Source organism: Caloenas nicobarica, chromosome 2, assembly GCF_036013445.1.
Source record: "Caloenas nicobarica isolate bCalNic1 chromosome 2, bCalNic1.hap1, whole genome shotgun sequence".
Classification (NCBI taxonomy): Eukaryota; Metazoa; Chordata; class Aves; order Columbiformes; family Columbidae; genus Caloenas; species Caloenas nicobarica.
Genome location: NC_088246.1, coordinates 22036630 through 22062572, shown reverse-complemented (window position 1 = coordinate 22062572; position 25943 = coordinate 22036630). Strand labels below are relative to the sequence as shown.

General features: G+C 38.3%; 1 pseudogene; it reads left to right on the top strand.

Annotated features, from left to right (window-relative positions):
• Positions 1–1177: 1177 nt before the first annotated feature.
• Positions 1178–25648, top strand: LOC135984976 (macrophage mannose receptor 1-like; annotated as a pseudogene).
• The last annotated feature ends 295 nt before the right edge of the window (positions 25649–25943 follow it).

Below are 25943 nucleotides of genomic sequence, written 5' to 3'. Positions count from 1 at the left end.
TTTTTTGTAACTACTGACACTGAATTGGATTCAGTGCTGTTTGATGGCTAATGATAAAGGCAATGCGAATTAAAAGATCAAACAGATAACCCCCCCCACACACACATTATTTATAATTTTGATAGTTGATGTTGGTAACGCAGCTCTGAAGACCCTGTACATGGGTTTCTTCTCTCACATAAGTGATGTTTTGCCCTCGCAGAATACATTGTGAGATTTGTCTGCCTAATAAAGCCATGAAAAATGAGAGAAAATTCTAAGAGCAATTTCACTGTAATATCTTTCTTCCTTTTCCTTCAAAACAAAGAGATGATTTTGCATCATAGTTGAAGCTGATTCCCATTTAAAGGGCTGCAGCTCATTTGCAATGTTTGGGAATATTTCTCTTTGCTTGTTGCATTTATACTTGATACAAAGAAAGATTTATTAAGTATTAACATTCATTTGTACTTTATGGATTAAATAATTTTGAAAGGCAGTTTTGTTGTCAAAATCACTGATTAACAGAAAGATGTGTAAAGATTTGGCTAATTTGTATTTATTTTCCTGAGACAAATTCACATGAAATAACAGCCCAGTAGTGTTACTAGTTGATAAATTGGAGAAGATAAAAGCCAAGTGTATACATAGTGCGCATTTTGTCAAAATATGAAGCAAAATTAAGTTGTCCAATCTGGGTTAATTTTTCACATTGAAGTAGTTGAAATTGCTTGGTGCATCAAATTAAACGAATATATCTTTTGTAGTAGTGAGGACCTATCTGGCAAGAAATTTTCTTTTTTTTTCTGAGTTTACCAGATACGTATGTATGAGATTTAAAGTACATCCATTTAAAGTGCACACCTGGCTTCTTTGTCTTTGAGGGTCAGTGCTTTAAAATCCCAGAGCAGAACAAAGAAACTTAAAAATATTTCAGAGGAATGATGTTGAAGTCTACATACTTTGCCACTTGCATTCAAATGGAAGGAAACTTCACTTTGAGATGCAAAGTTTGAATTTTGTAATTATTTATAGATTTCAAAATACCACATGTGACAGGACATTTCCTTATTTAGAGCCCAGAGTTTTCTCTTTCAACTGAAATTCCAAAACTGAGAAGGAGCCAGCGCAAACTAGTTCCTTAAGGACTTCTACTGCAGCAACTAATTTCATGTCATCTCTTTGTGAATAAGAAGAAATGAAACACTTGACTTTTTCTACAGTCTTAGTTTTCCTCTCTTCTGTTCATACTGCTTTTCAGACACTTGGTGAGTCTTTGTTTTTTATCCCCTGCAAAAGTGGATGTGAAAGTGGGCATTTTTGTTATCTTGCTTGTGTCTCATGCTCTTCAAGATTTTCACACAGCTTGACTACCCTGGATTTCATATTCATCTTAACTGGAGTGGTGCATAGAAGTTTAAAAAAGATGCAGATACAGAGATATTAGTTCACTTTTAAAAACTGGAAGAGTCAAGATGGGGTAAAGCTGTGAATCAGAAATCAGGACAGAGCCGTGTATGTGGATAGAGATTTCCTTTTGGATACAATTTATTGGTTTTGTCTGCCTTGTGAAGTACATGGACTTCACAGTGTGCTCCATAGTTCTTGTCTGCATGTATGACTGAGTTAGAAAAAATTAAAAAGACAAAATAATTAAATAGGGTGCTGTATGTGTACCTCCTAGCCTTAGGATGAGGTTGTGTGGGGTGAGATGGAGCTTTTGGATTAATGTGAGATGTAATACTGGGGCTGAGCAGATGCTGATGAAAAAAAAATATTTAAAAGGTCAGAGAACTGCCCTGGAATAACCACTGCGGCTTTCAAAGTAATTATGAAAGGTATAGTTAAGGCTCTGAAGTTGACCGAGGACAGATCACAGTTCCCTTTTGATGTAACGATGGTGATAGCGTTCAAGGACATTTTTCCTTTATCCTTCAATTCATTAGATTTGTGGAGGAGTGGGGTACAAATCACAGCTTCTGAAAGCAGACACTGTGCCGTGTGAGCTGTGCTAGCACTAGCCTGTGCAAAAAGAGTCTCACCTCTGCTCTGTGAGCTGAGGTCCAGACCCATGTGATATCCCAAGCACGACCCTCACAGTTTCCAACAAGAGCTCCTGAGACCCAAAAATACTACAAGAGGCAATAGTTGAAACTTAGGGCACTACACTAAACACTTAGTTACCAGAAATAAACAAAATATTTAATAGGGTTTACGACCTGTCTAAATGTACAGGGAAAGAAGAAACTAGGCCTTAGCTCTAAATTTAGACTTGTAGAAGTGAAACTTCCATAGGTTACTAAGCTGGTCAAGGTAATACAGAGCCTTCTTGGGAGAGCTCAAGCATTAAATACAGGTAACCTAACAAGAACTGTTCTTCCTGTCAGAGCTTCCCAGAATTTCCCAGACACTTTCTGCTCTGTTCACTACTCAACATTGGCTGTGCCCTAACATGCTGTCCTTGTTCTACCAATTTACTTTTGTGTTTGGAAGGGAGTCTCATTGTCACTTACGTGGTTATTCTCTCAAATAGAAACGGGGTTGATGCTACATCCCTGTTTCCAGGTAGGGGTTTCAGGCACAGAGAACTGAAGGGCAAAGCCTTGTCCTCCTGTCCCATAAATCCTAGAACATTCCCAGTAGTTCAAATTTCACTGCCTCATGACCCAAATCCAGCAGGAGCTGTAGGCTACTCGAAGTTTTGAAAAGCAGGGAGCTGTGTTCAGACCGATGCCCAGCACTGAGTGACCCGCTTTACATGTTGGCAGTACAACCACAGCAGCGCCAGCTTGTCTTCATGGAGTACTCAGTCAGGCTGCCCATAATTGTTTAAAAGCATTAGCTGGCTTGTTCAACTTTTACATGCTGCCTTTCCATAACAAAGCACAGGCACGCAAGAACACACCTGTAGGTTCTTTATTTCTATATACTGCCTGGTGTTTGTTCTTGTAAGAATGTTTGTGCTTTGATTGTGTGAATTATGTTGACTTCTCGTAATAGACGTACTAACAAAAGGATACTGGAACATGGAAAGATAATAAATCAATGTTCCACAGTTTTTTATTCTAAAAAACCAAAAACAACCACAACAACAACAACAAAAACCACAAACACGAAAAACCACAAAAAACAAACCATAACAGAACATTCCGGTTACAGGAGGAGAAAGAGTCACAGGTGGCTCACTCACTAACTGTATTAAGCACAAATGCAGCCCCATGGAGATGTATGTAACGTGAGCTAAATATATAGTGCATGAAACAATGGCAAACTTCCAAATCTTCAGTAAGTTCTCTTCTGGAAATCTTGAAAGAAATGTGTATTTCAGGAGAGATTTAGAAAATAAAATCCACTATGCTCATGAAAATTCCATTACAGCGATGACATTTTTGAAGATGTCATAATGTATTTTACGTGCTCTTATTCCTCTGTATTGTATTTACATGAGTTGCACTTATTTTTCTTTCCCAGAAGGAAATAAAAGTCTTGAAACTGCTGTTTGATCTTTGCAAAAGTGACTCAGATTTACAGTTTCCTGACATGAGTCAGATCAGCATAGAGTCGACAGCACATCTCTCTCCTCACAAGCTCCCCTCACCATGTGCACACCATAAATACATTAATTCTGATTATTTTGTTTTACAGACAATGAATTATTTTTAGTATACAATGAGGATACTAAGCTCTGTTTAATTGCTCAGAGTTCTTATGCAGTCACAACAGCTGTTTGCAACAAAAAAACGAGTTACAAAAACCCAGGTGGGTGCCAGACCACCAGGTGATGAACGTGGCATTTGCACATTGTTTGGGAGCACCCATGCCCTACAAGTAAATCCAGACTGAAATTTCTCTGTACCCCTGCAACAATGAGAGTGAACTCCAGAAATGAAACTGCAGAAATGCAACCTTGTCAGTCCAAGGGGAAGATTTATTTCTCAGTGCTGGCAAAAGAAAAGACGACAATATTGTGTTGAGCACGGGATCAGTGATGATACATTAATGGAAGATCTATGGAACCATGAATGATTTGTGTTCTCAAGGCCATGAAGGTAAAGTTTAAAGGTTAATCTTGATGGTGTCTTGTACTCGCTTGTTTGCCATCAGAGACAGGGTCCTTTGATTTCTGCTCCTCTTAGTCTAACGCCAGCTGTTCCACCTCGGGCAGTGGTGGACTGCAGGATGATTAGTTCACGTACTCAGGCCTGAGTTTCTCCATCGTGGAGATGTGCAGCTGCTTAGCTTTAGGCAGAATGCAGTATATGCAAAAAATGTGCATTTTTTTTCTTTACTTCTAAAGCAAAGGTCGATTTAGGCTATTGTTAATTGTTAGTGTTAATCAAAGCACTTTATTTAACGGTATACCAGTACTAGTGAAATTATATTAGTATTGTTGGATGAAAGGCAAAAATGGTTACATTTAATATGTCAATATTAGAAAATAAAATCCACTATGCTCATGAAAATTCCATTATAGCGATGACATTTTTGAAGATGTCATAATGTATTTTACGTGCTCTTATTCCTCTGTATTGTATTTACATGAGCTGCACTTATTTTTCTTTCCCAGAAGGAAATAGAAGTCTTGAAACTGCTGTTTGATCTTTGCAAAAGTGACTCAGATTTACAGTTTCAATAATGTCAATATTAAACAAAATTAAACAATATTCAACAATGTCAATATTAAATGTAAGGAAATAATTCCATGGACGTTACTATTCAATTGCTTGATGAAATTTCAGATGTCAAAAATCCCACAACATTTAACAATTAAATCAATGATTTATTTTTAATGAATGATGAGATGTTAAGCTACATGATAAGCAAAATAATGCTATTTTTAGAAAAATATATTAAAATATGTGAGACAAAACCCACTACAGTTCTTTCATAGCTGGCTACAGTCTGAAGCTGCTCTGTTTCCAGTTGTTACACCTGGTGATATCGTAAGTAAATGGTAAACTGCAAGATCTACCCAGAACTTCCTTGGAAGACACTGCTGGTGACAGTATGTCCCCAGTTACACCAGCATAACACTTGCAACACTTCCTCCACATAGCCTCATGAAGAGTACAGGTACGTGGAGAACTGGGTTTCCCAGAGTTCTGTACCCGTATTATAATTTCTCTTTTGCCCGCTCAGCTGTGTTCGCACTGTTAGGACGTGACAACGGAGCTCCGCGTGCCCTCCCCTTCCAGCTGAGCGGGAAGCGGCAGGCTGGGTGCACAGCGGCCGCTCAGACGGCTTGCTCTGCTGTGCAACAGCCCCTGACTTCAACACGGACCATCTCTGTGGGTTCTGTCCAACTGGCAGTAAGTCCCAGATGCTGACGTAGATGCTGTAACACAACATTGTTAGGTAAATATATCAATACGGAGATGCTGTTAGTAGTGTGGAAGGGAAAAACCTTCTAATGACTTGATTTTACTCAAAAATGTCTCTGCCATGCCATAACGTTCCCTACAGAAGAAACAAAAATGCTTCCTGTGCGTCTACAGTCAGACTGAAAGTTGTCTCGGTATGTCTGTCAGTAGGTAACATCCAGGAAAAGAACAGTATGCTTTAAATATGACAACATTCAGCATAAAATCATCTTCCCTGGGCAGCCTATTCCAATGCTTGACAACCCTTTCCATGAAGAAATTTTTCCCAATATCCAGTCTAAACCTCCCCTTGCATAACTTAAGGCCATTTCTTCTCATCCTCTCACTCACTACTTGGGAGAAGAGACCAGCACCCTCCATGCTACAACCTCCTTTCAGGTAGTTGTAGGCAGCGATAAGGTCTCCCCTCAGCCTCATTTTCTCCAGGCTGAACAGCCCCAGTTCCCTCAACTGCTCCTCATCAGACTTGTGCTCCAGACCCCTCACCAGCTTCGTTGCCCTTCTCTGAATTCGCTCCAGCCCCTCAATTGTATCATTGCAAAAAACCTAAACTCTCAATCATTGGAAATGTTGGCATTTCCGTTGTACTGCAGCCAAGTATTAACTCAGGCATAGCCTTATGAGCTGCTGAACGAGCTTTCAGGGTGGATAATGAGCAAGGTTCAGTTTTGCTTTGTTGATCTCTTTACACTATTTTTTTTTAACCTGGAAATCATCAGATTTCATAGAGTAAAGTGAAAATAAAGGATGAAAGGTCCATCTCTGCTAATGTCAATGGCAACCGGCTTATTTACATAACAAAGATCAAGCTAATGGAAGAATACAGGTTTTGGAGGTCTGAGCCTTATTTGCTCCAGAATCTCATTTCACAAGTAAGCTTGCAGTTAAATTTTCTCATAACATTTTGTGTAAGATATTTATAACAAACTGCAATGCTAAATTGCCTTTCTCTCACACAGACAAGGACACATTTTGGAGTACAGAGCCTTTGACAGGAACCTACTACCAGATAAACTACCAGTCAGCTCTCACATTGCACCAAGCAAGGAAGAGCTTCCAGCAGCAGAATGCAGAATTAAGTATCACAGAGATACATGAACAAATGTATCTGAGAGGTGAACTAATAAGCAAGACTCAGTAAAGAGTGTCAAATAGGTTTTTTGACTGATTACAAATGTTTCAGTGCTTTAATCACATTACAATTAATAGCTGATATAAAAACGGTATATGTACTACTAGAGAAACAGCACAATTGCTGTAAATTAAGCTTTTTATAGGTGGAACTTTCATAAGTTGTGGAACTGTCATTTGATACTATTTCTATGATTATTATTTTTTCAAAGAAAGTTAAGAATTTCCAGCTAATTAAGTGACGGTTGGCTCAAACTCAGAAAATACCAGCAAGGTCACAGAAAGGGACCTTACAAGAAGGAATGTCATTATAGGAGGCAGTGATTTTATAACTTTTGTGTTAAGAAATCATTATATCTAATGAAATAGATTTCTGGAAATACCATACAAATTTTATACAAAACACGATTGAAAATCGAAAGACTTTTTGGATATATGCATAGAGAGTAGAACAAAGGCCCTGTATCAATCGCATCACAATCAAGAAAAGTTGTAACATAAATATTAAAAATAGCAATTCAGTGTTTCAGTTTTCAAAGCTTATTGCTTACATATAACTGTAGAATAGCATTAAATTCAGATAAACTAATATGCAAAACAGCCTTTTGCCATTCTCTACCCTTTATGTATAGAATACATTCTCTGAGTTTATTACCAGTAAACATGGAATCTGTACTGAGCTTGGAAATCACTAAGCAGAGATTTATTATCTTCCTCTGAAGTTTGAAAATGCAGTGCACTTCCTAACAAATCTCATTAGAATTCAACTCTTTTGCTTACCTAGATTTGATTGACAGCAAGAGATCCTCCCTCTGGATTGGGTTTAACAGTCTGAATCTCAACAGCGCTGGCAGTGGAGCAGTGGCATTCCCTTCAGATACGTTAACTGGGAGCCAGGTAGTAATCGGGTTTTTTAACAGTTTTTGGAATTAATATTTCCTACCAGAATGCTGAATGCATAGTAACTAAAATCTTGTAGTATTCCCTATGAAGACAAGGAAATGGAGATGATAGGCTTATGAGACACATGAGATTAAAAAGCTGAGAAAGGTGCTTTTCTTCTTAGGCTGTATCACAAGGAGTTTCAAGCAGAAGAGTGAAATAAACTCCTCTATCAGAAGTAGATAAAGTGAAAATCACTAGTCAAGCTGCAGCATACTAGGAATGCCTTCAAGTGAGTTATTATCAAACCTCTGTGTCTCTTCAGCTCTCACAAGGATTATCAAACCCCGCATCTCCCTGCAAGGACTCAGCTGTCAGTGAGCTTCAGTCTTGCAAAGCCTTCCCCTTCACTTTTTACGGTTTTCACTTTTCATGCTTTTCACTTTTCTTCTCTCCTCTTTAATATTCAATAGTCAAGAGAGACTGTAAATAGAGTTCATCACATTGGCAGTTTATCTTTGAAAGTTGCTGAAAAATGCACACATATTTCCTCCTTTGGCCTTCCCTAAGTCTCAAAGGTGACACCTGTTTCTGTCTGGCACAGAGAATGAAGGGAAGGGAAAGCCCAGAATTGCTGAGTCTGGTAGATGTTTTTCTACCTTCTGCAATCTGGTCAAATTCCTTAAGCCTTGCAGAGAAGAGGAGCAGCTGGCTGTCAGGTCAAGCAGCCCGCACCCCTGGAGTTCCTGTATCCCCACATGATGACTGTTAGGATGAGTTAATCTAGACATTTCCGGTTGTATCTTTTGGGAGGAGGGGAAAAAGAAAAAAAAAAGGTCATCGTGCTGTGGACCTTCCTGAGAAAAGGAAAACACTGCCTGTTCCCCAAGGACGATTGCTCTGGAGAACTTCCCGGGGGGCTGGTTGCAGAGGCAGGCATGGGAAGGACACACAGCAAGTGCGAGGACGTGTGAGGAGGCTGTGCTCACAGCAAGGAGCAAACCTGCAGCCAGTTGACAAAGGGACACGCAGAAAGGACCTTTCCAAAGGGCATGCGTTGAACTTTTTTGTTCCAGCACACCGCTGAAAGTTGCTCAACCAGAACCTGACATAGAAAGGAAGATTTCACTACAAGGGTGTTGTGGAAATGAGGAAGTTTGTTTTGACATGTGATTTGTTATGCCTCATCCAAAAGATGTGCCTTATATTTTATTTTAGGAATTCCATATTATTATTTTTGTGCTCTGCTAAACAAAGCTCTGGAAACAAGAACCCATTTAACATGCTCCTATACAGAGGAAGCCTACCCTGTCAGGTTTTGTCCAATCTAGGTTCCCACCACTCCCTACTCAACTGCCAGACAACATATCCCACAGATCAGTGGCATTTCACTTTTGTCTCATATTTTTAACAAATAATATTCATTTACTGAGATTGGTTTAGCTTTAAAATGATGAACTAGAACTCTAATTTTCAGGTTTTGAAATTCCTCTTTATTGTTAGCAGCTGATGATTCTTGCTCTGAAGAACACTCTTCATGTCTGTAAAATTCTTTGTCTGAATATGAACTACGTTAAGATGCTCCCTTACCGTGTTCCTGCCCAAAAATATTAGCTCAAACTGTGTCCTCGCTTTTCACAAATGTAACTGAGTGTTTTAAGCTCATTACTTAGTCCTATTAGCATCATTGGGTCCTGACAAGAAATTGTGTATAAAACTAGATGTTTCATGAGGTATGAAACTATGAACTCTGATTTTCTACAGTCTCTGTGTGGCATCACAACTGCAGCAGCACCAGGTTCCCCTTCGATGTCTGGACTCCAGCCCAGCATCTGCTGACTGGGTAACAATATAATTTATTCTGCAACTGGTTGTGAACTACATATTCCTTAATGGATGGGGACAAGGTAAGGAAAGGACTTGCTGCAGCCTTTCCATCAGTGCAGGCTCAAAGTTTAGTCTCTCTTCTGTGCAAGCCAACCATTTTCACAAACTTATAGGAATGTCTTATTTTTGAGACCACTATTCTTCAATCAAATATGGCAGAATGTGTGAGTTATGCAACAAGCATCTGAAGAAATGTTTTGAAGGGTACTTTTAGATCACATTTCCTTATACCTGGCAGAAAAATAACTGTAGCAATGAAGTCATGGGTCTGTAATTGACACATGAAAAGACTAGAAGTAAATTGTTCTTTCAGCTGCTGACATAAAACCTGTGCTACATAAAAATTATTTGTTTCTTATTCTATGAAGGAAGCCCTAAGCCTGAGAAACTCTGTGCAGTACTAAATCCCAGAAGAGATGCTAAATGGGAAAACCAGCCATGTGAATTGAAAGTTGGCTATATCTGTAGAAAGGAAAACTCCACACTGGATCCTTTCATCCTTCATCAGGTATGTCAAGCAAATAAAAACCCTTTGACAAAGACAGAATTGTGTTACTAAAATGAAATTTCGTGGCTCCTTACAATACAATTATATAACATTTTTTAAAAAGCATTGTAAAAGCGTTGTCACTCATTCTTCTGCTTTGATGAGTGGCACAGAAGAAAGCATACTGGGGTTTTTTTAACCAAATATATTTAAATACTGGAAATGTTCCTGGAACCCAGTAACCAGACAAGCAATTTGTATGTCATGTTGTTATTCACAATCCCAGAGTCACCAGTCCAAGCCACCCACTATCACATGGTATATACACTATCACAAAAGTATGATGGACTGCATGGATGTGAAAATAAAGTCTGAGCTGCTTCACTCTTCATGCAGTGCATTCTAATGAAAACACCAAGGTTTATCACTGAAGGCTTGGAAAGATGGCACCAACAGGCTCAAACCACCTTCTCAGTAGGATTGCCTGTAACCTAGAAAGGTGGAAAAAAAGAGCAAGTTCCTTCAGACCACTTTTCTACTACACTTTTCTTGGATTTATTTAATGAGACTTAGTATGGAAAGCCACGTGTGCAGAGAATTACTTGTGCTGTGGTAATAATGCCTTTTCAAAATATGCAGAACATGATTAGGTGGGCTATATTGTGTGAAAACACTATACATGGAATTCCAAAATATTCCTCTGCCAAAAAAGTGAATATTTCACACTAGGGAAGCCCAGTAACCAATGGCTTCATTATTTTCCTCTTTTGTTTAAATGCAGTATGTTTTCTGCAAAAGTACAGTGCAGAACTGCGAACAGACTAAAATGTTTTATGTGTATGAGGAATGAATAGAAGTGCTGCTTATTTATATCCACTCCATTTTCATTCTAATTAGTTAACTAATTTCAAATGTAATTGCAGTTATTCTAGACTTCAGTTTGCACTGTTTAAAAACTTGAAATATGCATTGATTTTCAGGGGATACAGAGCCCGTTAAATGCCCAGAAGGATGGTTGCCCTATGGACGTCACTGTTTCATGGTCCAGAGAGACCCCAGAGAGTGGAGAGAAGCCCTAATTTCTGGCAATGAGAGCAATGGCAATCTGGCCAGTATCCACAACCCTGAGAAGCATGGCTTCATACTGTCTCAGCCTGGCTACAGTGAGTATTTCTGCAGGGCAGTGTTTGGTAAAAATGAAGAATTATATTACTAGAAATATATTTTTTTTTAATATAAAAAGAAAAAAACACCAAAAAACCACAAGAGGAATCATCAGTGGTCTCTTAATTTTCTTTTCATTCTTTTCATGTTGATTTTCATTTGTTTTACACTGCTTGAAATCACTTGAGAGAAATAACAGCTCCAGTTACTTCAGTACTTGAGCTGATTATCTGCCTCAGACACCTTGTAGATGTAGATACAGTAATGGACTTTTACTGATAAAGTTGAGGAATCTGATTTCCTTCTGGCATTTCATTTTTTAACTTCTCGAAAGAAGAATGTGAATTAGATCTTAAAATAAGCTCCAATGTCATTTAATCTAGATGAATGTGTATTGTAACATGGCAAGTTCAGCTCATCTCCATAAAATCTTGCTCCTATGGACTGTTTCAACTTGGGTACTAACATGGGTGAATTTCTGTTCTTAGAAGCTGTGGATGAGCTATGGATTGGTCCGAATGACCTCAACACTCAAATGTACTTTGGAGTCATGGGACTCCTGTGACATATACCAGATGGTGGCCTGGAGAACCAACCATGCAATCAATGGGCAAGCAAATTGCATTATTATGGCAGGACAGGTAGAATCATTCCACATTTGTGTAGCACTACACTATTTGTTCTTTCTGGGGAGTCTTTTGTTTTGTTTTTTCTATTTCTAGGTGAGGTTTTTTTGTGAATGCAACTTGGAAACAAATCAGGTAATGGTATCTTTATTCACTTTGAAATGTAATTGTTCTAAATTAAATTTAAAATTAAATTAGAGATAACTAGATAAGTGTTCATATCTGAGTGAGTGTACATTACATGCCAAGCAAACCTTAACACTCTGCCCATGATGCTTAGCTTAACATAACCTCACAATTAAGCACAAATACTTGGAATTCATTAAAAAATACAGATATTTATTCTCTTTTTGAAGTAATATTTAAAAACAAACAAACAAACAAAATATTTCTAAAGGGAACAGGTTTTGCCTCACTATTTTTTACCTCTTCCCAAACTGCACCTAGGATGGATACTTGGTAGACAGTGCCTGTGATAGAAAGTTTGGTTACATCTGCAGAAGAGACCCAGTACAAGGAGTTTCTGGGATGGTGAAGACTGATCCTGCCTGCCTTGAGGTAAGAAGAAAGTGTAACCAAAAATCCATTGTTTTCACAAGATGCACTTGGCAATGAAACTGTTTTTTTAATCCCTTATGTATGTTTGTGAATCAAATTCAGGGTGATAATTTTCACTACCTTCCCTTATTTAAAATAAAGTAATTTTTTTTTTTTTTTCAGTCAATATGAGTTCTCTCAGAACTGTTTGTGAAAGAGGCTAAAGCTGTTACTGTGGTTTTCTGCATATTTGTTATATTGTTCTACAACCATCTGTGGTTATCTAAGATGTAGTAGAGTCTGGGAATCATTTCTGAACTATGTGACATGATGCAAGATGATGACAAATCTCACGACTGAAGCCAAATCAAAACAATTGAATTGCTTTTATGAATTCGTTTTGAACAAGTTATTGTATACTATTGATTTTTTTCTTCTCCCATCTTTTTACTTTCCTATTTACTACTGTTCTGTTCTTAGTAACATTTTGCACAACCCATGGCAGGGACAGAGCTGAGAGTCATTGTGCTAGATGGAACTAGGCAGCAGCCAAATACTGAACCCAGGTTTTATTTACCTTTTTTGGATGCAGCAAGCAAATCTTGAGCTGGTATAGAAGAGAAAAGGGACTTGGCATTTAGGTCTAATTTTGAAGATTCTGCTTTTCAATAGTTTCTATGCTACCTCAGACTTCTTAGGTGCGCTGATGAGTTAAATCAATTAATTCGTCTAATTACTGTTCTTTTAGCCTAGAAACATCTGGAAACTTGAGTCAGCATCTCACTATAACACATATTACTCTCTTTGGTTCTGATCAAGAAAGTATTTTATTCACCTGCTTCTGAATACACTCTCCATGCTGTGTGCCTTTGACTTTTTTATCAGTTAAAATTTATCAGTTACTAATTGTCAAAAAAGAGGGACTAATATGCATTAAATCTCTTCTTACTGGTTGCTTACTAAGCTTAACTTCCATTAGCCCACTGGAATTCAAATTAATACATTACCACATGAGGTTGTATTAAAAATGTTGATTTAAGAGTATGCACTGAAGTTTAAGCACTATAACATATGCTCTTTTTACTGCAAGTGTATTTCCCATGTTCTTGACGGGGCTGGGAAAGACACGGTTTTTACTGCTACCTGTTTGGACTTTGCTCTGTAACATTTTCCAAAGCAAAGAAAACTTGCAAAAGGAGCAGCGGTTATCTAACAACCATAGAAGACAGGCATGAAAAGAGTTTAAAAACTGTATATCTGATGCAATTTTATTCGAATTTTATAAAATAGTTGAGAACTTTTTGGAAAAAAATGTGAAACCAGAAAAAAAGAGTATAATTTTCTGGAGAGAAAAATAAATACAGCATGTCTTTTCTAGCTAAGTATATTTCACTCATTCATGTTTTCCAGTACTTTATTCTGAAACAACAGACCACAGCTGCCCCTGTTCTGTAAGGAACAGTTTTTCAGTATAGTACAGCTTCACCTGTTATTGAAGCTAGTCCTTCTGGTAGCCAGTTAAGCAACATATTTCCATGACTCCATTCATTCTAGTCTTGCATGGTTTAGGATGCTGAGGAATTGCAGACTAAGGGAAACCTAGGCTTAATCTCCGTATGAATCCTGTCATTTCAGATATGAGCAAGCCTACCTGACCAGCCTTGTTGGTCTGAGCTCTGAGAAGTATTTTTGGATTGGTCTCTCAGACACAGAAGAGCAAGGGATGTTCAAGTGGGTGACTGGTGAAGGTGTTCTGTACACAAATTGGTACACGGCAATGGCCGGTACTCTGCCATTGTAATTCTAAACTGTTTCCCAACTTTACTAAAACATATCCATGATGATAAATATGAACATTATTCCTTTGAAATAGGAGTGTCACTGACACATGTGCTCAGTACCCATGAGGCCCCACCTTGAATACTGTGTTCAGTTTTGGGCTCCTCATGACAAGAAAGACATTGAGGTGCTGGAGAGAGTTCAGAAGAGGGCAACAAAGCTGGTGAGGGGTCTGGAGCACAAGTCTGATGAGCAGTGGCTGAGGGAACTGGGGCTGTTTATCCTGGAGAAGGAGGCTGAAGGGAGACCTTCTTGCTGTCTACAACTACCTGAAAGGAGGTTGTAGCATGGAGGGTGTTGGTCTCTTCTCCCAAGTAGTGAGTGATAGGACAAGAGGAGATGGCCTCAAGTTGCACCAGAGGAGGTTTAGGTTGTATATTAGGAAAAATTTCTTCACAGAAAGGGTTGTCAGGCATTGGAACAGGCTGCCCAGGGAAGTGGCTGAGTCTCCATCCCTGGAGGTGACTAAAAGACATGTAGACATGCTGCTTAAAGACATAGTTTAGTGGTAGACTTGGCAGCGCTAGTTTTATGGTTGGACCTGATGATCTTAAAGGTTTTTTCAAACTTCAATGATTCCATGGTTCTGTGATTTTCTATGATGTCATGAAAATATTTATTTTCTCATTGCTCACAAGAGCAAAATCAAACTGAGTGGGAAGGGTGAAATCCCTTCCAGCCTGGCTGACAGGCTGTGAAATCCTTGCAGTGAGTGGCCTGGGAAAGAGGCAGGCAAGGGGTTGTTCACGCCCCTGTAAAGCTTTTCAAAGGGGAGGAAAGGTGATGAAGGACTCTGCTTGCTGGTTTCCTCTTTTTACAAAGCTCCTCCTTTGAGTGGACACTACATTTAATATTTCAAACAGTCTTTTGTAAATGAATCACATGAACTGTAAAAATGTCAGTGCAATCACTTTAAAAGGCATTTCAATTTTCTTTTATATCTCACAACAGGAATGAAGCCGGTTGTGTTGCCCTAAGGACTGGCAATGCAGCTGGACTATGAGATGTTCAGAACTGTGAAGTACAGGCAAAATTTCTCTGCAAAAAAAAAATAGGTGAAAAAAATCACTCTTCCTCTTGCTCATGAAACTGTTTCTGATTCCAGTTGTCCCTTGGGTTGGGATACAAGCAATAACACTAATTCATGCTTCAGAGTATTTTTTTTCTAAGAATCCTACTCATGAGACAGAAGAGCACCAAATAGATAGGGTGTCTTAACTTCAGAGAACGGCACATTATTGCACAAACATAGTGAGCTTTTACACAATTTTTTCATGGAATTCACTGCAGTTATCACACTATCAGTGATGCGTAAAGTTATCTAATTAGCATACTCTTTAATCCATATTATATATGATAATTGTAATGGTATGCTTTCCTATTTTGCTTACATAAGGCAGTCAGTAACATTCTGTAAATATCACGTTCTACCTGTATCTATAGGTTTTTGTGAGAGAAGAAAAGCAAAAGCCCAAGATTTCTGCAGAGAAAGACTAAAAGAACTGTTGCTTTGGTGGCTCCCTGGGCTCCTTCACATAAGCAGTAAGGGTTAATGTTTAAAGTGATACTTTTCTAAATAAAATAATTTCTCTGCTAGTGAATTATTCAAAATAATCTGATTATAACCAAGGCACATTGTCTCAGCTTCTCATACTTAAAAAGTAACAGTCATAGACATCTATCTCAAAGATATGTTGTGAAGATACTTTTCCTGGTAACTTACTTTGTAAGACCTCACCTGCATGATTAGTACAGCTAAAAATTGTTAGCAAATTGTCTATGATAGCTGTACAGTGTTAATTATTATTAGTATATGAATGGCAGAAATTATAGCCTGAAGAAATTACCATCATTTGCCAGCAGTGCATAATGGTATGCTGAAAGTTGCTGAAATAGTCATAACACTTTGTACTTGCAGAACAGACATATATTTTTTCTTTTAAATCTTTTAACCAATTATACTATAGAAGAGATTATTTTTAAAAGATGACATTGTTTTTTTTTACCCAAGCATATATGTCACTTCATTTAATGTAATTACACAAAACCAACCCAAAAATTATGACGAATTGCTATGGAAAAAAATTACGAAGGTGATTTTTTTTTACATTTTTATAGCTCTTGGCCTTGTGTGTTTAGAGAAACATTGCTCCAATCTCTCACTCCATGTGATGTGGAAATTTTTCATCTAAATTATTTCTCAAAAGCTGGTGGATTTTCAGTCAAATATGATTCTTCACAAAGTAGTTTCATAGAAAAAAAAAGTTTCATGAACAAGTGAATACCAATAAAATTGAAAATACTTTGGAGCAAAAATTTATTTAGTATTTTAATTTCTGTTCAGATACAAGAAACTGTTGCTAAAGAATCTCTTATTATGGTGCAAAATATTCCAACATTGAAAATATTCCAACATTGAAATATTTTCACTCTTAGTTTTCTTTCTGAAACAAGTACTTATTCAGACTAACTTTGGTCACCTAACTTAGGCAACAGTCAGGGTGTACAAGATGCACTTACCAAAAATCTACCTAGACAGAGATGTAGGCCTGTGATACATCTGCTGTTACCTGAACATCCATTTTTTCTCTGCATCAAAGATATAAATATATTCTGCATTAAATACGTAAATATGAAAAACTGATAGAGATTAAGATAATTTCCACTCATTGAACACTTATACTGGCTCAACATTTGGGAAACATTTTACATCTTAATTTTTTTCCCATTTCATTACAGGGACATCCTTGAAACCAGAACGTCTGGGCCCTTCTGCCAGTAAGCTTCTGTTTTTTTTCTCTCAAAGGAGTGAAATAACATTAATAAGTTACTCAAGCTTGAAAAACTAGAGTCAAGAGCCACTAAAAGAGGTGTTCCTAAAATTCCTGCATGGTAGCTGTTGCAGGTAGGCTGTTGCAGGTTGTGATAAACTTGAAGTTCCAGGTTCTTAAGCAGTCAGCACCTGATCTGGTGTAGTTGAAAGATAAATTCTAAGAATTAGAGCTGAGGATAACTCTGTCAAGGACCGTAATTTAGCTTATTCTGCCAAGAATAAATACTATTCAAAGCTGGCTTTGCAAGCCAAATATAAAGCAAGACCTCCATTTATTTTCGTTTCATTCTTATTCAAAAAGTTATTAATAGTCGCTCATCAGTTAAGACAGAAGATGTGAAATTCTCGAAAATAATAGTGCCTTTCAAGTATGTCTCCTCAAAAATAACCAAATGAATAAACAGACTGAGCTGAAGATTTACAAGACGGTAGTTGTAATACAAACCTTACAATATCAGAATTCAAAGAAACAAGGAGTGGAACTACCCAGGGGGTTATAGTACTTTGCTTTATAACTTCTAATGTCAATGTACTCATATTCTTTCCCTTACTCAAACAGTTTGTGTTTCTCTGAAGAGTGGCCGTGCTGATGACATAGGAAAATGGAACGATGAGGTGTGTTATAAGAGCAGAGGGTAGATACGCCAGAAGAATAGTGGTGAGTTCTGTATCGCTAATCTTGACATTTATAACACAAGGATTAAAATAACTTTTCTTGTTTATCATGCTTTAGAACAGTTTCAGTGTTTTGTTTTGTTTTGCTTTTGGTTGGTTGGTTGATTGGTTTTAGGTAAAGGATCAGTAAAACCTAAGGGCCCATCTTGCATCTCAGTGTTCCTTAGCAAAGTTTTGGAAAAGGGAATGATAAACAAAATATCAGAATTTAGGAAAGCAAAATTATTTTATTTTTAAAAGTATAATTAAGTAGCTAATATCTTAATTACCTAAGTTCATAATGATCTATAGATTTTCATAACTGTTAAGTTTTACATTTATCCAAATAAACCTGACAGTCACAAAGCTGATAAGCCTCAAAAAGTATTTTGAAAACAGTCAGGGTAGATGTGTAAGTTTTGACTGATGGGGTGAGTTTACCTCTGCAATATAAGATACTGTGAATTTACTGATTCAAAATTCTCAGAGGATGAAAATGTATTTTTTTCATCCAGAAAGTTTGTTTTATTTTGAAGTTATCTGTTACTTAAAAACAACCAATGAGAAGGCGTTCCATTCCATTAGCAATTAGGTTTGTAAAGAAAGATGTTACTCAGTCACCCAAGCCAAATATGTGGCTGCCGGATTTAACTGTTCTTGTGGTGGTTTTTTTTTTCCTTATTCCTACAGATCAGTCAGTGCTGGACTTTGCTTTTGACCATTCTGGTGGCATCAGCTATTCTGTCACCCATTCCAAAATTAATTGGGAGAAAGCACAGAAAAAACACAATAATAATGTCTCAGAACTTGCTGACATTTTATACCCATATAGCCAGGCACTGTTCTTACTTGCACAGGAATATGGAGAGCATCTGTGGATTGGTCTTAACAGCAACATGGTAAGAACACATATGTTACATACAGGTAGTCAAGCTTACAATGGACCTGATCTTACTTTATGGTTTCAACTTGTAACCTATATGAATTTCTGCCACTGGAGTGCTGAAAAAAACATGTTGCATCAGTACAGTACTCATTGATGCTGGAGTTCTTCAAATGAGACTCATACAGTGGAGATTTTAATGAACTAACAACTCTTACATGCTTTGGCACAAGGAAATGCTCCTGCAAAGCGGTATACAACAATGCGGTGTGTTGTTTAGAGTCATTTAAAGGGTCTCAAATATAAATTGTAAAATCTCCCACATTTTGAATTTATCTTAATCTAAGGAGATTCCAGGAACAAGATGCATCCTGCTTTCCTGCCACGTGGTTATGTACCTCAGTGATCACTGACATGATATCTCAGGTTGCACATCTGAGACCTGAGAAGGAATGGGTTTTATGTGTGTGCGTTTATGCTCAAGTGTTCTACTAGAGTAGTCTTATTTCTGGAAGCAGTAGCAAAATATGGTTGTGGACAGAAACAGGGGTAAAATTCCTTACTTAAAGGAACCTAAAGGCTATATGGTGTGGTACATATAGACCAATGGATTTTTTTTTTTTAATTTGAAAATGCAATTGGTGTAATTGCTCCTATTAAGAAGTCAGAATATTTTGGAAAAAAAAAATCCTTTCTGTTTGTGAGATGTCTACATTAGTTGTATGACAGGGGAGAGAGAACATTTGGATGGTAGGTGTGTTTTCACATGCCACACTCTTCCCCATGAATCACAGTCACGACAACTACAACAAAAGCGATGGCGATCAGCGCTGCTTATTAAGAACACTCCCACCCACACTCCCATTTTCCATGCAGACCTTTGGGTGGTCATACCAACATGATGTCTTATCTGACTCCCAGCTTTATGCCTTCTCTCATGCCCCCTTTCTTTTTTCGCTTCCATTTCCCAGGGCTTGAAAAATGCTCTGAATTAATGTTAGATACTTTCCAGAGGGCAGAAACAAACAAACAAACAAACAAACATTCTGCTTTCACCTGTGTGGATAACAGACACTGTACATCATGTTGCAGTCAGCATCTACAAGTACGAAAGGGGGGCATTAGTAAGCATATGATTCTGTATATTCTGTATCCAGTTTGGAGCACCAAAGCTTGAAAAGCCTCTCAGTTAACTAGGGTTTTCAGATGACCAGGAAACAAGTATTAAAAGGAAAAATTATAATTGGAGTTGGACAAAAGACTAAGAAACAAAAGACTGAGGGAAACCGGATTATCAATTTTAAATACTAAAACTGAGCCCTAAGAATTGGAATTAAATTCTTCTCTAGGTCTGATATGAGTTGGAAAGGAGTAACAGACTTAAATACAGCAAGGAAAACATTCTAATTTTATCATTACAGAGCCTTACTTGGGACAAGTCAAGGAATCTCCATCACTACAGGTTGATAAGAACAGACATGGCTAATATCTCTTAGAAATTATATAACTATATATATCAAATTCATGTCACATGTGAGCACAAGGGTGAAGTAAATAACTCCTTGAGGAGCCTTCTAGGCACAAACTTCCATAATATCTATGGAAATAAGTATAAATATTATTTCATAATTTAGCTATATTCTTGTTTTTGTCAACATTATGGAAGATCTTGAATGATTAGAAAAATTAAAATTGCACGCCAAATTACATTCTAAGATATTGTAATTTGACAAAAATCCTCAGATTTAATATGTAATATCTCTTTCCACTTCAATATTCTAGAAATCTAATTTGAGAGCTGAATGTTCCTTAACAGGAAAAGGAATAGATTGAAGAAGACTCACCGGAAGAGAATGTAATTTGGCAGAACATTTAATTTTTGTTCCATCTGCATTTATCTTCTCATCCAAAATCTTTCTATTATATCAATCGCTATGGAATTTATTCAGGATGCAGTTTAATAAAAAATCCTGCAAGCCATGTTTAGTTATACTGACACTTCCATTCACAATCACAGTTTCTGCTATAAGGCTTTGATCCCGTCAAAGAAAGGAGACTGAAGTGTCAGAAGACATTTTAAAAATTGCAGTTTTAACTAACTAGGCAGGTATTTATGCCAGAAAACCAGCTGGATATTTTCTTGACTAGAGTAATCACAAAAATCTCCATTAGGCAGAATCTGTACTTCTTATAAACTGGTATATCTTCCTAATCACCTTGATAAATATGAAGTAAAATTTTCTTCAGAAGAGGGCTGGGCTGCACTAGTTTAAACTGCACAGGGCAGAGGAGACCTTCACCCCTTTCAATGCTTAATCCCAGTGTTTCTGCCCAAGGCAGGTTTTTGCATGTTTCTCTTTTCTCTTCAGAAAGTCCTCTATACTTAAAACCACTGTCAGTTCAGTGCTTGGGATTAGAAAAATACTGGGTTTTATGAATGGCTTGGTTTAAATTGGCTTCAGAGTGGAGAACAAAAGACAGCCCAGAACTGATGTCAAATATAAATGTTCATACTGTTGTGCATGTGTGTATTTGTGTAGGATTTTTCCTCTTATTTTGATAAATAAGTAATGCCTGATTTTCTGCAGTTTCTGAAGGACACACCACCTCCTCTGTAGCTAGACTGTGATCATTTTGTGGCAGGAAAATTTAATTCAGTAACAGAAACACAGAATCCTTAGTCTTCTTGCAGCCAAAGGAAAAGTTTTACTTTTCATCTGTGGCCACAGAGAGTTGGTATGTGATGGTGTTCGAAATACCAGAGTAAAAACACAAGGATTTATGGAATCACAACCAATTTGTTGTCTCAAAATTATGAAGTTGGCCGTTTGAGAATTAGTCTTTTCAGTTTTCTGTGCTTGTTCTATTACAATATTTTGTTTCTGACACTACTTCTGCATAATGGACTAAACTGTTGGCAATGGAAAATTTTAGTATAGACAGCAGGATGGGCATTGCTGGCCGTGGTTGGTTTTATCTCTAAACTTTCCTGGCTGCACTTAGCTGAGGCCAATACAGACAGCCATGATCACAGAACGTCTTGCAAGAGAAAGACCTGGAGCAGTGTCACCAGAGATCATGAGCCCCTGGAGACAGCAAATGCAGAACCCAGGATCATAAATCTTAGTCCTCTCTCTCTCCATCCTTCTGGTATCTGTCAAGCAATGGATGCTAAAAGAAGTCACAGAATAATTAATCTTCTTATTACTCTCCATCACTTCTGTATGCACCAATTTCTATTAAATAATTTATATTCTGCTACCTGTTTATTAAAGCCTTCAGAAGGTATCAGTAGGTCTGTTCTTCTTTTTGCTGACCTTTATAAACGGCTGTACATAACAGAGCAGACCAGATTTGTGCCATGTGGTTTACACGTGCCCTTATAAATTATACCAAATTTGTAACACACAAATTCATTCATTACAATTATAAAAATAATTTTAAGTCTTTTGAGTCTTTTAAGAATTTTAAAGAATTATAAAACCAGAAGTATACCCTGTTATACTTTAAGGGTTTTTTCATTACTTACGTATTTTAAAGTTTCAAACTTGGACAAAGCATAAAGACTGAATCCAGGTGTTAAAACTGCTTATCACAATAAACTTGTAATCATTACGTTTCTACAAATAACCCTACTGTGTCTTAAGAGGACAAACGAATTTTGTGGAAATGGTTTCAGATTAGTTTCAACAATTACACAAATTCTGAACGCATTTTCACACAGTATTTTGCCCATTTTTCATCACAATTATTTGCAATGACAACGTAACCTCTTTCATACACCGGCTCAGCTATCTAAGATACCTGAAAGGGATGGAATTCATGTCACAGAACGCAGACATGTAAAATGTAGACATATCTAAATGAACTACTCACTCAAGGTCCCCACTGTGGTCAACACAGAGAAATGGGTACATTAGGGCGCAATTACTTGATCTACTCTAGAGACTGATGAGATCCTCTAGACTCTCACTGACACAGAGAAAGCCTAAACCAATTATCTCCCAGTAATTGAGTTCTGCAGAGTACAATTCATAATTTATATCTTATGCAATCTGGCACAGCACACACTAATCGTTTTTTGTTGATTACTTTTAACATCAATAGCTCCAGGCTATTTCAGAAAACAACCACCCAAACCAGTCCCAATAGATTTCCTGCATCCCCCACTTGAAAAGCACTACTTCTGGAAACAAAACTTCTGTTAAATGAAAAAAATTCTGTGGATTTTATTTTTCATGTTTCAGAATGGAAACTGGACAGGTAGCATTTCTTAAGAAAATTTTAAGAACATTGACAGAAGTTCCTACGAAAGCACAAATCATTGAGCCTTTCTACAAAGAAACTACCCCTGAAATGAACTCTCGAGGCAACCATCTACCCTTGCACTCTCATGAATACTTCCCAGCCCAGTGCCAGGATGGGTGAGAAATCAATTAACTGTGTCTGCTTATAGTCCTGATACAATCTTTGTACTTAAAGGATGCCCAATTCTGTTTCCCTGAGCAGCAGCTGATGTGTACACTACACCAGTGAAGCTTTGAGAAGGTTTACTTGTGCCGAGCATCAGAAATGTGGGCTCTGCTGCTTCTATCTCCATCACCGATCCATATAGCCAAGGGAGAAAAACTGAGCACTAAAGCCCTGTTCAGCCTCATACAAAGCGCTGCTGCTAAGTTCCCTCTCCTGTGTAGACTGCCATAAAATCATTGCACCCGCTTTGGATACACTCTGCTCATATTTCTCCCGTCCATTTCCTATTGTCTTCATGATCTTAATGACAAGCTAGAACACGCTGATAATCTCTGTTTATTAAGAATTTTTAAATTTTTAGTTCAGCTAAATCTGGGCAGATTTTTAGTTTCTGTAAGGCTCATTTCTGTTTTCATACCTTTAGACACAGATAAATCCTAAATAACACTTCATCATTACATGTTAAGATCTTGTATTTCCCAGCCACTCCGCCCTACACTGTCCTGACACAATATACAAAACTTTCTTGACTTATGTGGCATTATTTTCATAATTGTTTCAAATAATGCCATGTTCCACTGGTAAAAAGTTATTAGAAATGGCTCTTAACTTGAACTCTATTAATAAATAATTTTCAAATTAACTTATTTTGCATCTTGGTACCTTCTTCTCCTTTTTTCTCCTCCTCTGTGGCTGTTCAGGGACTCCCAAACCTCTGATAAACTGGCTTGCCAACGCTTGCACAGTACCATTTTCTTCTGGCACTGTTCACAACAACAAAACTGTCTTCCAGATAACTGCAGAAAGTCTTTTGTGGAAGCCACTCAGCTCAAGTCCATGGGAGATACTATCTATGTCAACACAGATGAACAAGGAAAGTGAGAAGAGATCAAAACGGTAAGTCTTCAGCATAATTAAGTAAACTGGAGAATCCATTTATTTTCCCTAATTATAGACAATCAATGTAATTTTTATAAACTTTTTTTCAAATATTGTCAGAAGAACATTGGTAACTCACTTCTCACCCTCCAAAATATGTCCACATTAACTTTTAGCAGCTGTTTCCAGTTACTGGCAGTGGTGAGAACCACCGATATGTAGGCTATTCCCTCTCTCCTTAAGAATAGAATAGACTATTTCATTTGTAAGTGACCTACATCAATCATCTAGTCCAACTGCCTGACCAATTCAGGGCTGACCAAAATTTAAAGCATGTTGTTAAGGGCATTGTCCAAATGCCTCTTAAACATTGACGGGCTCAGGGCATTGACGGGCATTCCTCTCTAGCAAACCTGTTTGTCCACCCTCTCATAAAGAAACGCTTCCTAATGTGCAGTCTAAACCTCTCCTGGCGCAGCTTTGAACCATTCTCTTAAGAAGCACTCTCTCTTCTTCCCCTCATTCTCTTCCTCTATTTTGATTTTCATATTAAGTCCCAAATTTAAATGTTAGAAAGAGATCAAAGTATTACATTACAGTTCTTCAGTGAATGCTGTATCAAGAGATCATGTCAATGAAAGCGGACCGGTTACTACAGTTACCTAACCGGTTATGTATCTGTAGGATTCTCTAGAGAAAACTCACTCTATTTCCCAAGACTACCTATCTACCACATACAGGTTTGGAAGAGAGATATGAAAAGATACTTAAATATAAGTTCTTGATGTAATAATCTCAGCACTGTTGTAAAATACTTAAGAATCTTTTGCAAAGTTTTATGGTTGAGAAAGATTTTTTGAACTAGAGCAAATTACACAGTTTTATGTTCACTAGTGCACAAACACAATGAAACAAGACTTTTTTTTCTTAACTGAACATTAGTTTTCTCCAGTGGGTTTCAGCAGTTCTCAGCTGTTCCTAACTTTGTAATTCCTTGTTCATAAGTCTGCTGTATATCCAGAGGAAAATTTTAAACTTCCTGGTTTGATCCCTTCTTTAATAAAAATAGAACTTTCATGGTTTACATTATTTTGATCTTTGGCAGAATCAAGTTCTGGGTTTTTTTGTTGTTGTTGTTTGGTTAGTTGGGGTTATTTTTCAGAAGCTGCAAAATGCAAAAATGTTTTTTCCTACAAGATCACACAGACACTGAGATGACAAGTCTGCAGTGTCACCTCATTACTCCATGAGCCAGGGACTGAGGACAAGGCTTCATCAGAAACCAGCCATGGCTGACAAGTAACCTTTTATTTCTGCCTCCTGGAACAGCAAAGCAGCCAAAGGCCTTGAGGGAGAGTCTTCTCTGTCCTGGACCACTTTCTGCATGTTGCCCATGACTCTGGCCGGCGGGCTGAGGAGTGACCATCAGAAAGTGTGTCTTCCGCACAGCAAAAGAGCCCAGATTTGGTGTGTGCCTTGGAGAACAGCACAGGCTCTCCGCAGAGGTTCTGGAGTCTCCGAGTTTGGGATTCCTCACAGCCAGGGGCTGGAGCAGGTGATTTCCCACCCAACCTCAACCCTGTGGAGACTCCGTGGCTTGGCCACCCTCCCTCCCGCACGAGCCGCCACGCCTCACAAAGCGCGGGCGCCCCAAAGCGCGGGCAGACCCCCGGCTCTCTCCCCCGCCCTGCCCCGCCCTCCGCCGCGCGCGGAGCGCGGCCGCTCCCGCGGGGCCGGCGGCGCCATCTAGCGGGCCAGAGCGGCGCTGTCTGTGCCTATTACAGACGGAGTAAGCGCTGGCAGAAGCTCTGGAGCCAAGGACGGCATCGACGGCATGACAGGGGACCTTTTTTTTTTTTTTTTTTTTCTCTGCAGGGCAGCGAGGCGTTCGAATTACCTCAGCGCGAGTTCCCAGGGCGCGGCACAGGGGAGGGCGGCTGCGCCGTGCTGCGCGGGGCTGCGCCGGCAAAACCCGTGAGAGCCGAGAGGCAGCGCCTGGAAGCAAACAAATAAACCACAGTGCAGATGAGAGATTCAGATTTCGTAATTAACTTTTTAGCTGATGAACGACATGTCCCAGTCTTCTCTCTCCAGCTAGAATTGTCTCTTTACCTAGTCCTTACGTTTGACTTGTAAGTGAAGCAGAAGTAGTAAAATGCTGATAATTTTCTTCTGTTTCTCTTTCCCTGCCCACCCCTACCCCTTCCCCCACAAGTCTTCCGGGACCATCACTTTAATGTTCCAGGGAGACATTTGTCATCATATCATATCAGGGTCAGTTTGTACAGTATTAGCAACAGAGGACACA